Raw genomic sequence first — 12908 nt, 5'->3', positions numbered from 1 at the left:
AAGTGCCTCCACAAGTAAAATTCGAGTGGGTTGAGATCTGGGGATCTCGCAGTCCACTCCACAGGGCCATGGCGACCAATCCAAGAACGCAGAAACTGTTCATCCCACCATCGGCGTATGCACATACCATAATGAGGTGGTGCACTGTCCTGCTGGAAATGACGTGGGAATTCTCCAGCCTCGTTTAAGAGGGACGCCCTGATGTTGGCTTGCAGCATGTTGAGATAAATGGCGGCATTAAGATTTGTGTCAATGAAAACAGGTCCAACAATTTTGTTGCCCCATATCCCACACCATACCACCACTTTTCCGGCACCTTGAATTTTTGACGGACTCATCCAGTTCGGGTTGGTAACACTCCAGTGACGTAAGTTTTGGCGATTGACTTCTCCATTGATGTATAAATTGGCTACATCAGTAAACAGGATCCCAGCTGTGAAGTTTGCATCACCGTCCAATTTGTTTGGAGCCCATTTGCAAAATTCCAACCTCCTATCTGGGTCGTCTTCACGAAGATGGTGGAACATTTGCATTTTGTGTGGATGCCATTTTTCTTTTTCCACGATGCGCTGGATACTTGATCATTCTGCTGACACCGCTTTCTGCAGACAATCGTCGTATGCTTTTTGTGGGACTCCTTGCAAACGCTGCAGCACCATGTCGGTTGTACCTTCGTCAGTGGATGTTCGTGGACGTCCACGTCTCGGTTGGTCCGCAACACTACCAGTCTTTCTGAACTTCTCAATAACTTTGGCAACAGTGTCATGTGTGATATGCTTGCCATGTTTCCTGTTAAAGTCGATTGCAAAATTTGCGACAGCTTCCCGAACCAGCCTTGAGAATGATTTCAATGCGTTCTTCTTTTGACAAAGGCATTCCTGAAGGGAATCTGAAAAAAAAGGAAGATATAAGCGACGTATGAAGAATTTCGGGAGACATTTTGCTGAAAGTGTTAATTTTCCCGATGCATGGAGACTTTTGGGACACGCTGTTTATTTATTTATTTTTACAGAAAAAAAAAAAACATTAAAATGCAATAACAGGCCTCTTCATCGTTGGGGTAGAAGTTTTTCTGTTCATCAGTTGAGTCTACAACATCATATTTTGGCTGTTATGTCATTGTCCGTTGTACATGAGGAAAAACAGTGTATCATCACTTTACCTCTGCCCTGTATCTCATCGTTAATCCATCACAATATACTGTATTTATAAAAAAAGAGATCCAATGTGACAGCACACATTGTCCAATGTGCACCCTGCTTCGATGCACATTTTTTAATCATTCAGCATTTTCCTGCATTATTTATTTGACAATTTTTTTTTCTTTTTGACAAAAACAGCATTTACAAACATATTGAAACAACAATATTAAATGATTCCATATACGAGGTCCGTCTAAAAAGTAACGGGACTGACTTCACAGAAATTTTATTCCAAAACACATATTGAAATCACAGCTTGTCCCCTTCAAAATGGTTTCCGTCCAGTCTCACACACTTGTCCATCCTCTTCTTCCACGCTTCGATGCATCCCCGGATGGCTTCTTCTGGAATCCTCCGGAGCTCCGTCGTCACGGCCCTTTTGATGGCCTCCACATCAGGAAATCTGGTCCCCTTCATCACCCCCTTGAGCTTGGGGAATCGGAAAAAATCACAAGGGAAGTTCGAACCTTCGTTGTGTTTTCTTTCGAAATCCACACATCGTGCAGGGTAAAAACGAACTTTCTTGCATATTTTATTTTGGATTTTGTTTTCAATAACTCACAGGTGTGTCTTTCAGTTGCTCACAGGTGTGTGTTTCGGTGTCACGTTTGGCGTGCCTAGTTATTGCAAAACTATTTGTTGTTTTTATTTGTTTTATATTCCCGCTATTTTCTTTATTTCACCCTTTTCCTCCACAACGATGCTCGAGCATGATCGGTGGTGTATAAAACTAAGAATCCTGAAGGGAATATATTTACATGTATTTCATACATATTTATGTTATGTAAATGCACGAGGTCCGTCAAAAAAGTAATGTGACTGACCACAGAAATTTGATTCCGAAACACATCTTGAAATCACAGCTTGTCCCCTTCAAAATAGTTTCCCTCCAGACTCACACACTTGTCCATCCTCTTCTTCCACGCTTCGATGCATCCCGGGAGGCTTCTGGAATCCTCCAGAGCTTCGTCGTCACGGTCCTTTTGATGGCCTCCACATCAGGAAATCGGGTCCCCTTGATCACCCCCTTTAGCTTGGGGAATAGGAAAAAATCACAAGGGGACAAGTCTGGCAAATACGAGGGATGCTCTCGAGTTGACACGTTCCTCTCCGCCAGAAAGTGTCGGATGCTCAGGACACTGTGAGCAGGGGCGTTGTTCTCCCACAGATCCCCCCTCTTGTCCCCGACTGATCTCATGAGGCGCCAGAGGATCTCCTTGGACACGTATTGATTCACTGTTTCACCCTGTGGTCGAAACTCGAAGGGGACGATGCCCTTGATGTCAAAAAACGCGATGAGCATCACCTTGACCTTCGGCTTCGACATCCTTGCTTTCTTTGGTCTTGGTGATGCCAGACTTTTCCACTGACGACTCTGTCGTTTGGTCTCTGGATCGTATTCGAATATCCACGATTCATCACCAGTAATGACTCTCCCGAGCAGGTCTGCATCGTCCTCGAGGTGCTCGATAATGTCTTGACGGACAGTGACTCTTTGCTGTTTCTGGTCCTCGGACAACAGCTTGGGGACCATCTTTGCGCACACCTTGCGCATTTCGAGATTTTCAGTGATGATGCTCCAGACAGTGTCCTTGTTGATGGAAAGTTCCTCAGCAATCATCCTCACCGTGAGTCGACGATCTGCACGCACCATCTGCTTCACACCATCTGATTCGAACTGTGAAGTATATTAATCTCAAAGACCACAAGTAACCGTGCCTGGTGTTGGCTTAATGTTAGATTGGTGGGCTTGGTATTTTCGGGTCCTCATTTCAAATCCTGCTTTTTTCTTGAATAGATACCAGGTGTGGTTGACTCAGCATGTCATCCTTCTGAGGTCGGCAACATGAATACCAGCTTGCTGGGATGATTGAGTCATTCGAGTGGTGACCTGTCCTTTGGACAGGAGTGGTGACCTGTCCAAAGTGTAAAAACTCGACAGACAATTCCACTGCAAGGGTCAGATTTACCTGATACTCAAACACTCTGCTCCAGACAAGTCAACACCGATTGGCGGTAACACTTATCAAATTATATTCCCAAAGATAAGAGCTCATACGAAAGTGTCTTCAGTACCTCAATGTAAATATAGCTCAATGACGAAAGCGGGAAATGAATGAACCACGTGATCTCATCGCCTCACGTCACACACATCGCCTCCATGCTGCCACCTCGTCAGGATCTGGGCGACCACTCCTCATTTTCATAAATTCCAAGGTGAGGCAATGAAAAAAGCCAAGAATTCACAAGGTTTAGGAAAAGCGATGATCATAGAAAACCTATAGTCGGTCGGCACAGCAAAATTCGGTAATGTTAGAAGATCGGGAGCGAAAAATCAAAAATCATTCATGTGATACATATGAACGGTCCACTTGGTCCATACATTGGTCCACGACTCACTAACAAACCGGCATCGTTATCTTCTCGAAGCGGTATCGTTATCCTGGCCCTCCACATCATAGAAACGAACCGAGTCAGTGTCCCGGTCACACATCTCCTTGTATCGTGCATGGCATCTGCCATATTGTAGATCTTCCACAACAACCTTGGGTGGCTGCCATGTGTGGCACTGTGCTCCCTGGCGACTGATGGTCTGCCGTGACAGTTTTCTATTGGCGACTGTTGACGCATGCAGTCGGTTGGTTTGAGGTGTTTTCACCATGTTCACTTCCGAAAAAATCCGTTCTACGCAAGCCGAGGAATGAGGTTGGGCCAGTAAGGTGCACATGAACTTCCCAAGAGTTCCATATGTAAGGTCACCATTTCCGTCTTTCACACTCATGAGAGCGTCCCAGAATTGCACTGGATTCATATCCACACCAAGGCCCTTTACAGTGTCGTTCGCGAACTGAAGAGCAGGCCATTCATCATCAAACTTGTCGAGATTCTCCTCCGAAATGAGTTGAGGGAATTTTGCCGCTAATTCTGAAAGGGACGGATGAGGACGATCGGAAGAGAGAGCGGTCTTCGGATCAAGAAACTGTCCATGCATCCGTGGCATTTGTTGCTGCATAGCCATTAGCTTATCCCCCATCAGTGGTCCGGGAAAGCAAGACCGAATACTGTCAACTGGAACAGCAGCCGAGCGACACTGCCAAGGACGTACTGGCTCGAAGAAATGGACCGTTGGGAATAAAGACCCGGCTTTCCTGGATTCGAACCATGCTGGACCAATGAGGGAAAAGACAAAGGCGAGCTGGGAACATTTCTGCAACAATTATTTATTTACGACAAGCGAGGAAAAGCATGTGGCACAACAAAGGTTTCTTGGGTATGTAACGCAGGGAAAGATGAGAGAGATGTGGGGTGTGGCAATTATACAAGCAACTTGCAAAGCAGACATAGTGCAGACTTGACGCGAGATTAGTCACAGTAACAACAAAAGATCTTCTACAGGCTTACTTGACAGACAGGCGCCAATACACTCAGACACACACTCAGACAAATAACACGCAATGAAAAGAAAAGGACTTTTGCAGCCAGGGAGGAAGGGGTTGAGGTTTTAGTTTTTCGGTACCTGAGCGTTTCGGGGGAAGGGATGCTCCGTGGTGCGGTACCCGACAATGGTTGCGTAGTTCGGGCTTCATCCACACGTGTCGAGATCGTGTCTGGAGGAGGAACTTGAGTGGAGAAGGGCGGAGTCCAGATGGCAAGGGTGGAGCAATTGGCAGGACGCTTGGTCGACGTCGTGTGGTCGGAGACATGTAGCAGGAACACACACTTCACTCCTTCAATTCCTTCAATTCCTCCTCAATTCTCCTCCATTCTCTTCCTCATGTTTTTTTTCTTTTCCGACTCTTCCCACACGAGTCCTTCCCACTCTTCCTTCATGGTTTTTCCTTTTCCGACTCTTCCCACAACACAAAAAGAAGGAGTCTATCTGCACGTACACTCATGGCATAACTGACTCGGGACAACTATCTGTTGCATGCATGCGGTTCCGAGAACCGCAACACGATATATGCACATATATACATGCACATTCATACATACATACATACATACATACAAACATACATACTAACATACATACAAACATACACACATACATACATACACACATATATACATGCACATACATACATACATACATACAAACATACATACAAACATACACACATATACATACAAACATACACACATACATACATACACACATACCAGTAATTTTACTCAGCAGTTTTTTGTTTTTTAAAATAAAATCCTCAACTTCCATTACTTTTGTCGCCATCACATATTTCATTTTGCGTACGCGCATATGTGAACAAAATACTGTGTGTGGGATGTCCCTTTATTCGGTTCCTAAAAATGGGCTAAGCAAATTGATGTTATGACCCCCAGAAAAACCCCAAACGACCCCCAAGTTAAGAATCTTTGCTCCATAATAACATGTTAAAGTGTTATCTGATCATTGTCCGACAGAAATTAGGAAAAACAACAGATCATCACTTTACCTCTGCCCTGGATCTCTATACAATGGCACAAATTTTTGTGCTGAAGCTGCAATTGATGGTCCTGGAAGTTTAAAAAAGAAAGTAAATAATTTTTGGAATAAGAGGAGGATGAAATAAGTGTTAATAAAGGATGGTCAATGTGTTAGGGTGAGTACGGATATAAAAATAACCACGTGTGCACATCATTACACATTGTACACATGCTATGAACATGTATAGACGGCCCATCAGCATCAGTGATGTCCACTTCGGCCAGTGCACATATTACTCGATGAATTGTCATGCCTTTCCCTGAATCACATCATGTGATAATGTTTCTCCCACCCATCCCATAATCATGTAGATTCCAAGAAAAAAATAAATTAAAACGGAATCAGTACAACTGTTTCCATCAATGACAGTTGTACAATTAACATAATTACAAAACATCAACATTACTCAATACTTACCACTGTACCTGACTGAGCCGAGCTGACGTTTTCACAACACTGTGACTAGCAGGAATGGATATATGTTTTAACCCAAACATAATGTAAAGTCTCATTCAATGAGATGACATTTTACAAAAAAAACATTCTGATGAAAAAAATAAAACGCAACAGCCCTCACATGTGACAACTCAGTTCCTCATTTTCTATTCCATTATTAAAACTTGTGTTATATAGATATATTTTTTATATATTGTCCTCAAAGATAATATTAAACAATATATTAAAATCAAAGATTGTAGAGCTTTGCCCTCCTCATTCTCCGACTCATCCTCCAGCCTCTCCTACAGATGTTTTGTTTTCTTTGCATGTTTTCCCCCTTTTTTATCCGCTGATGTTTGAGTTGTCAACTTTTGAAGGGGTCTCAAATGAGCTTCCAACATCAACACTCGCGCAGCTTTCATTCGTCGTTTATACTGCACATCTCGTTTCAAAAAACACAAAAAACATTCAAAACGACAAATCAATAACGAAGGGAAACACAACTGTAAAATACAAAAATAAACATTGATAACATTTTAAAATAAATCAATCAAGCTTCTCATTAAAAAAAATTAACATCTTCATTTGATGTTATGGAGATTAACAAGGTTTTTATCAATTCTTTAAAATTGTCCTTGACATCCGGTGACCACGTAGTGAAGAGGAATGGTATATCTGGGAACAGGAAAAACAAATAAATATTTCACAACATTTACAATAAGCTTTTATCTGAATAACAAAAGTGAACGATGATGAAAAACAACGAGCTGTTATTACAAAACAATATACGTTTTGGAGGGTGATTTATACATTGTCATGGCAACCTTCCTCTTGCTGAACTCCATGCCATGAACACTGCGCAGGTGCTGCATCAGGTAGTGGGTAACTTCGCCACACTGACAGCAAGGGCTCTCATCTTCACTTTTGGGTGCTGGTGCATCAAGTGAGGGCTCCCTCTCTCCTACTCCAGAATCCACTTCACTGAACCCTTCATTACAATAGACAACATCACACTTTGGTTTCATCATAAAATGCTCTCCACTGTAAAGTAAATAACATCAACAAAATATAATAATAAAAAAGAGCAAAATATGACAGATGAAACATTGGTTATCAGTGTTTTAAAATGACTTTTAAAAACGTTGTGCAATGTGTTATCACACCTTTCATTTGAAAGTACCTATTATAATTCATGTCAACTTTCGTTTGAAGTATTTTAATTGAGTGATTCTCGTGCACGTACTGATGTACATTTTTTGCACCGACTTCATCACTTTTAAGCTTCCGTCCCCTGTTTTTAAAAGTTTATAAAATTTATCGCAGTCCCCATCCACACCCTCGTCCCTGTCACAGTCATTGTCATCGTCATTCTTCGCCTCCATCAAATGGTTTCTTTTTTCGAGGTGCTTTCTTCCTTTTAGTACAGCTACTCAGCACCAGAATCTTTCAGGTTTTTGCAGAAAGCATGAAACTTTGCACAGGGCAAACCTTTTGCCATTTTCACGGCCAATTGCTGTTGCCATCTCATGCATGGGATTGTATCGGAATTCCTTTCCTGTTCCAAACGCTATCCATAGTTTTTCAAGGTTTTTGAAGTTCTGAAAATGAGCCACAGCCAAAACAACAACATCCGTGTCAACAGTCCTGATTATCACATCTTTAAAACCATAATTCAGGACATCTTTCACATGGAGTAGAATCCTGGTGTCAGCCTCCTCATGTGAGCAAGGCTGAAGTCTATCCAAGTTGTGGTTCGTATTAGAGCTGACAACTGACTCATGAACAGTGGATATGATAACCCTGTCGCCAGTGTCCTTTGACACACTATTAGCACCTAGGAACTGGAAGAGTTCATCGTTGTTGTCATCATTGCGAAGGAAGTTTTTCCAATTGCCTGGCAGCTTCACATTTGGAAACGCACGTCTACGAGCCCCTGTCCCTCTATTTTCTCTTGCTGTAAGCTTCAAAGTGTTTCTCCGATAAACATCCCAAACAATATCGACTCAAAGAGACCTTTCTAGCTCTGAAACTACATATGGTACACATACCTCCCTGGCATATTCTCCAAAGGTCCTGGATTCTCCCACTGGCAGAAAGTGCACCACTGCAGCACCATCAATTATTCTTCCTTCAGCAGTTGGGGTATTCAAGTGGGCTGATTTTCCGCCGGATTTAAGACATCCAAGGAGATCAGATTTCTTTCCTTGCCAAAGTTTCCCTGCTGCAGATAATGATGGTGGAAATTTCTGATTCTCGTGCTTGAAAAATTTCTCTAGATTTCCTTCTCTTGACTGGCTACCGATGTACAATCAAGCAAATAAAAAACAGTCACTTGAGTTCAGAGATCTTCTGCTTATCCTTCGGTTGGGCCGCCTCGTTCGGTCGACTGAACTGAGAAAAACTGAGAATTTGTTCGTTCATACACAAGCATCAAACCACATTATTGTATCCTATTTTATTAATTATTTTTATTACGGTCTGAATTTGGAACGGTAGTTCATGGACACCTTGTATGCCAATGAAAACAATCCGAATCAAATCCTACCATTCAAAGTACTGGAAAGTACCGATAAATATCACAGGAAGAAGTTGAAGAATAAATTGGAAAGCAAATAGGCCAACTGTTACAACTCAGAAATGTAACAACCACACCACGTGATCTCCGTAACAACCACATCACGTGATCTCTGTAACAACCACACCACGTGATCTCTGTAACAACCACACCACGTGATCTCTGTAACAACCACACCACGTGATCCCCGTAACAACCACACCACGTGATCTCTGTAACAACCACACCACGTGATCTCTGTAACAACCACACCACGTGATCTCTGTAACAACCACACCACGTGATCTCTGAAACAACCACACCACATGATCTCTGAATCAACCACACCACGTGTTTTGTTTCAATCCCGAACATGTTCCCTTCATCCCCGTATTCCATTGTGGAGCGATGACCCCAATGGTGTTTATCTCATTCTTACAGGACACATGAACCACCATGAGACCCCATGTAGGACGAGTTTATCTCCCATCCCTTACTCGGCGGCCATATTGATTTTACTTCTCGATTTTACTTCAATTTAATTCAACCACAAACGACACGTGACCTCTTTGTCTCCTTTTATTGTTTGTCCACCAATTGTAATCAAATAGTGGGGCAGATAACCTCATATATGGAATGTATTGTGCATTTTATGACTAAAGCATGAAATTTTCAGCAGTGTTTGTATATACCATAAAGTTTATTTTCAGACGTGGAGCCACTTCAGATTTGACTTCTGAGCCCTATAAGAGGTCATTGACCTTGGACGATGAAAAATCTTCATTTTTGGCATTATCGCACGAAAAACCTCAATATACACCACTTTTTTAAAAGCTATTTTACCTGTTGCTGCACATACCTCTTACTTAGACTCCACATATATCCTACAGGTTACATTTTAGATGCAAACAATGACCTCAGCCAGTGTTTATTTTGGCATGGATTAAACAAGTTTAACATGTGTGCATCTGTATCAATTATCTGAAGAATAGTGATGGACAGGGTGATAGTAATATAGTTCAGGCCATGTTTGTCCATGTTTGTCCTCTGTAGATGATCTCACAGTCTCCTGAACATGAGCACAGGGCAGTGCACATGAGGGCTGCCTTGTTGCACTTGCAGCGCCCCGTGCACCCCTGCTTGCACCCACGGTGTATCAGTTCGTAGCAGGATTGTGATGCTTCTGGAAGGGTGGTCCAGAGTGTCTGCCATCCTGTTGCATCCTTTACCCATCCCCAATCAGAAGGGCTTGCGAGCTCAGGGTCAGGAACTAACGCCTGGTTCCAGATGTTGGCCTGGAAGGTGGCACCCATGATGTGTTGCCTCAGAGCAGCCTGTGTGGGTGGGATATTCTCCAGGGTCCTGGACTTCTGAGTGAAGAGCTGTTTCCTTGCTTCATTTACCTCAATGGTGTCGCTGGTTCTGTCGTACATCAGCACCACGAAGCGCTCCACTAGTGACATGGACAGATCGCTCACACCACCTGGCACCCGTGAGAGCTCTTCAAAGGCCTCAGTCACTTCAGGGAGAGCCGTCCACGTGTCCCAGGAAGTCTTCTTTCCCCTGCCGCCGAATGCAGAGACAGTGTCGCATCCTGTGATTGCATGGAAGACTGGGAGAGTGTCACAGGTTCTTGGATCCAGCTTGCCAACCACTTTGTGCACACCAATGTACCTGAAACTGACGCCAGCACCAAGAGCTATCCACATTTCTTCCGGCTTTATCTTCAGGAATGCAGCCACAGCCAATACCACGACATCAGTGTCGACCGTGCATATGGTTACTTTTGTGCTCCCTTTCTGCACAACATCTTCCATACTGAAGCGTTGGCAAACTCCATTGTTGATGTCGGATGACACTTGCAGGAGGCGGTCATATGAGACACACATCTCGAGATGGAAGAGTGTGTCAATGAGCCCCCTCTTGCGTGTGACAGCATGGACTTTCAGTGCAATGTAGAGTGGAAGTGGAGTTTCACGGTCACGGCTGTGACGCAAGGTGCTTGATGACTTCACTGCTCGTGCATGTTTGACACTGTTGAAGACCAGCAGCTGTGACACAGTTAGGGCGGCAGTTGTGGTGGCTGTGTCCACCAGCTGGGTCTGGTGTTTGATGTTGGCCCCATCCTGAATCATGTTCACCAGAGCCAAGAGTGTTGGTGGAACCGCTGCTTTCTGACATTCGGGCTGGAATGATCCATCAAAGGTGAACTTGGTGTCGAACATCTCTTTGCGCAAAACCTGTGCTGCTCGCACCAAATGCATGGCATCACTGTCATGGTCACAGGCCTTCCTGAGAGCATCTCCAATGTCTTCTGCAAACGTCAGAAGTGTGTCTCTCCCTTGTGAATGTGCTCTTAGGTCAGGGAAGGCAGACACGAGTCAGATCTTCAATCTGGTGGTTTGAATCCGAGTCTCCACTGTGGCACCAGCTGTTCCAGTCGGACCTTGTACAGGTCACCCAGGTCTGCCAGCTTGAAAACAGGAGCACAGTCGTCGCCACGCGTGTCCTCCATGAATGCCACCAACTCAGCAAAGGCGATGCCTTGCAGACGAGCATCATCCCCATACTCATCCTTGGAGGCAGCTTGTCTGGCTCTGTTGTAGAGAATGCGGAGGCAGTTGCGGTGATACTTGGCGTCGAGGGCAATCATGTCCCCGGGGGCAAGTTTGGCCAGCAGCTCCGTGTCCTCCAGCTCTAAGGCACACTTCCGAACATTGATGTCTATCTGTTTGGTTGACGCTTCATGTAGGCCTTCAGAGCCAGCTGACTCATTGCAGAAGAAACACACAGGCTCTGTGAGCTTCACGTGGCTGTGAGCAGACCGTGTGTGAACAGTCGAACCACCACTTGAACTCCGCTGTACTAGTCGCTGAAGCTTTGTTTGGTTGTACTTTAACCGGCAGGTTTTATGCCACAGAGCACTGTGTGCAATCAGCGTGGCCTCGACGCCACCTCCATCGTCCAATCTGTCCAGATTCAGCTCAGTCGGCATGTGGCCAATGTCCTCAAACTGGAGGAGGTCCTTTGCCAATAACACAGAACCGCTACCCACAGGTTTCTTGCTGGATTTGGCTGGACACTGCAAGGCATCCCATGTTTCTGCTTGGCAAAGAATACAAAGCTTCCAGTCAGTTGGGCAAGGTGGCTTGGGTTGTTTGGATGTGCTGCAAGGTTGAGTTGGATCTATCAAGACATGGCGTTTTGACATGGTGACAGCGTCCTCCACTACCCTGTGAATATAGTTTCTTCAGGCTTGCCACCACCAGTTGTTGAACAGTTCTATAATCTAAGGATAGCTGTTAGCAGAACCTCCAGGATGAGTCTGACAGGCTATCTGAAACACACAAAGCATAAATCGTGTTAGCGCAATCTAAGATGATTTTACGTGAAAATATCACATTTAAATGTGTTGGACCAATGAAAATTAAATGATTTAGATCATCAAAGTACCTGAAATTAACCACAAACACTCTGTAGGATATATACACATCTTTATTGGAATAAAAATGCATTGTTTACATCGTTCAACATGTTTATAATGAAGGATGGGATGGTAAAAAACAGTTATCTTCGATGTTCAAGGTCATTGACCTCTCAAGGTCATTAAAGGTCAAACACAGAATGGCTCCACGTCTGAAAAGAAACCTTATGGTATGTAGATGGTATGTTAGAACTTTCATGCTTTAGTCATGAATTGCACAATTGATTTGCCCATCTGCCCCACTAAAATCTAACAAGATGAGGGAACTCGGGACATCAGGAATCGAGGAATGACACCGCAAGTTTTAGAGAATCTCGAGGTCGAGGGGCGGAGCTTCTCGTTGGGAGTGCGTGACGTCACATCGCGCATGCGCAGTTCGATTCCCGCCCTGAGTCTCGTACATGGAGCTCGCGAGCCGGTTTACTCACAATTATATAAATATCGAACACGGACACAGAACCACAGGTTGGGAACGATAACATCGGCTTTGATGAACCGAATTCCCTCTTGTATTGAAAGATAACTCTAATTATTATAATTATTATCCTCCGTTGGACTGAGTCCGAACCTCGTGCGTGCGTGCGTCCGCAACCATATCTCGGACATGTGTGGAACCATGAGTGTTTGGGTGTGTGACAAGGACGAAGTGATTCGGTTTTGGTGATGATCCGGATCAGGAGACTCGAATTATCTATTTATTTTTAACTGAGAGGATTGAAGGACATCATGGCCTCCTTGGGTGAA

At 44.0% G+C, this 12908-nt stretch overlaps 1 long non-coding RNA gene across 2 annotated transcripts in view; it reads left to right on the top strand.

Moving 5' to 3' along the window:
- The window catches only part of LOC147007773 (uncharacterized), a 97805-nt gene that overhangs the window by 84433 nt on the left and 464 nt on the right, over nt 1-12908 (top strand). The window lies entirely within an intron of this gene.

This window comes from Eptatretus burgeri, chromosome 25 (genome assembly GCF_056783735.1).
Source record: "Eptatretus burgeri isolate ZD-2024b chromosome 25, Ebu_testis_v1, whole genome shotgun sequence".
Classification (NCBI taxonomy): Eukaryota; Metazoa; Chordata; class Myxini; order Myxiniformes; family Myxinidae; genus Eptatretus; species Eptatretus burgeri.
This window is presented reverse-complemented; position numbering and strand designations above follow the sequence as displayed.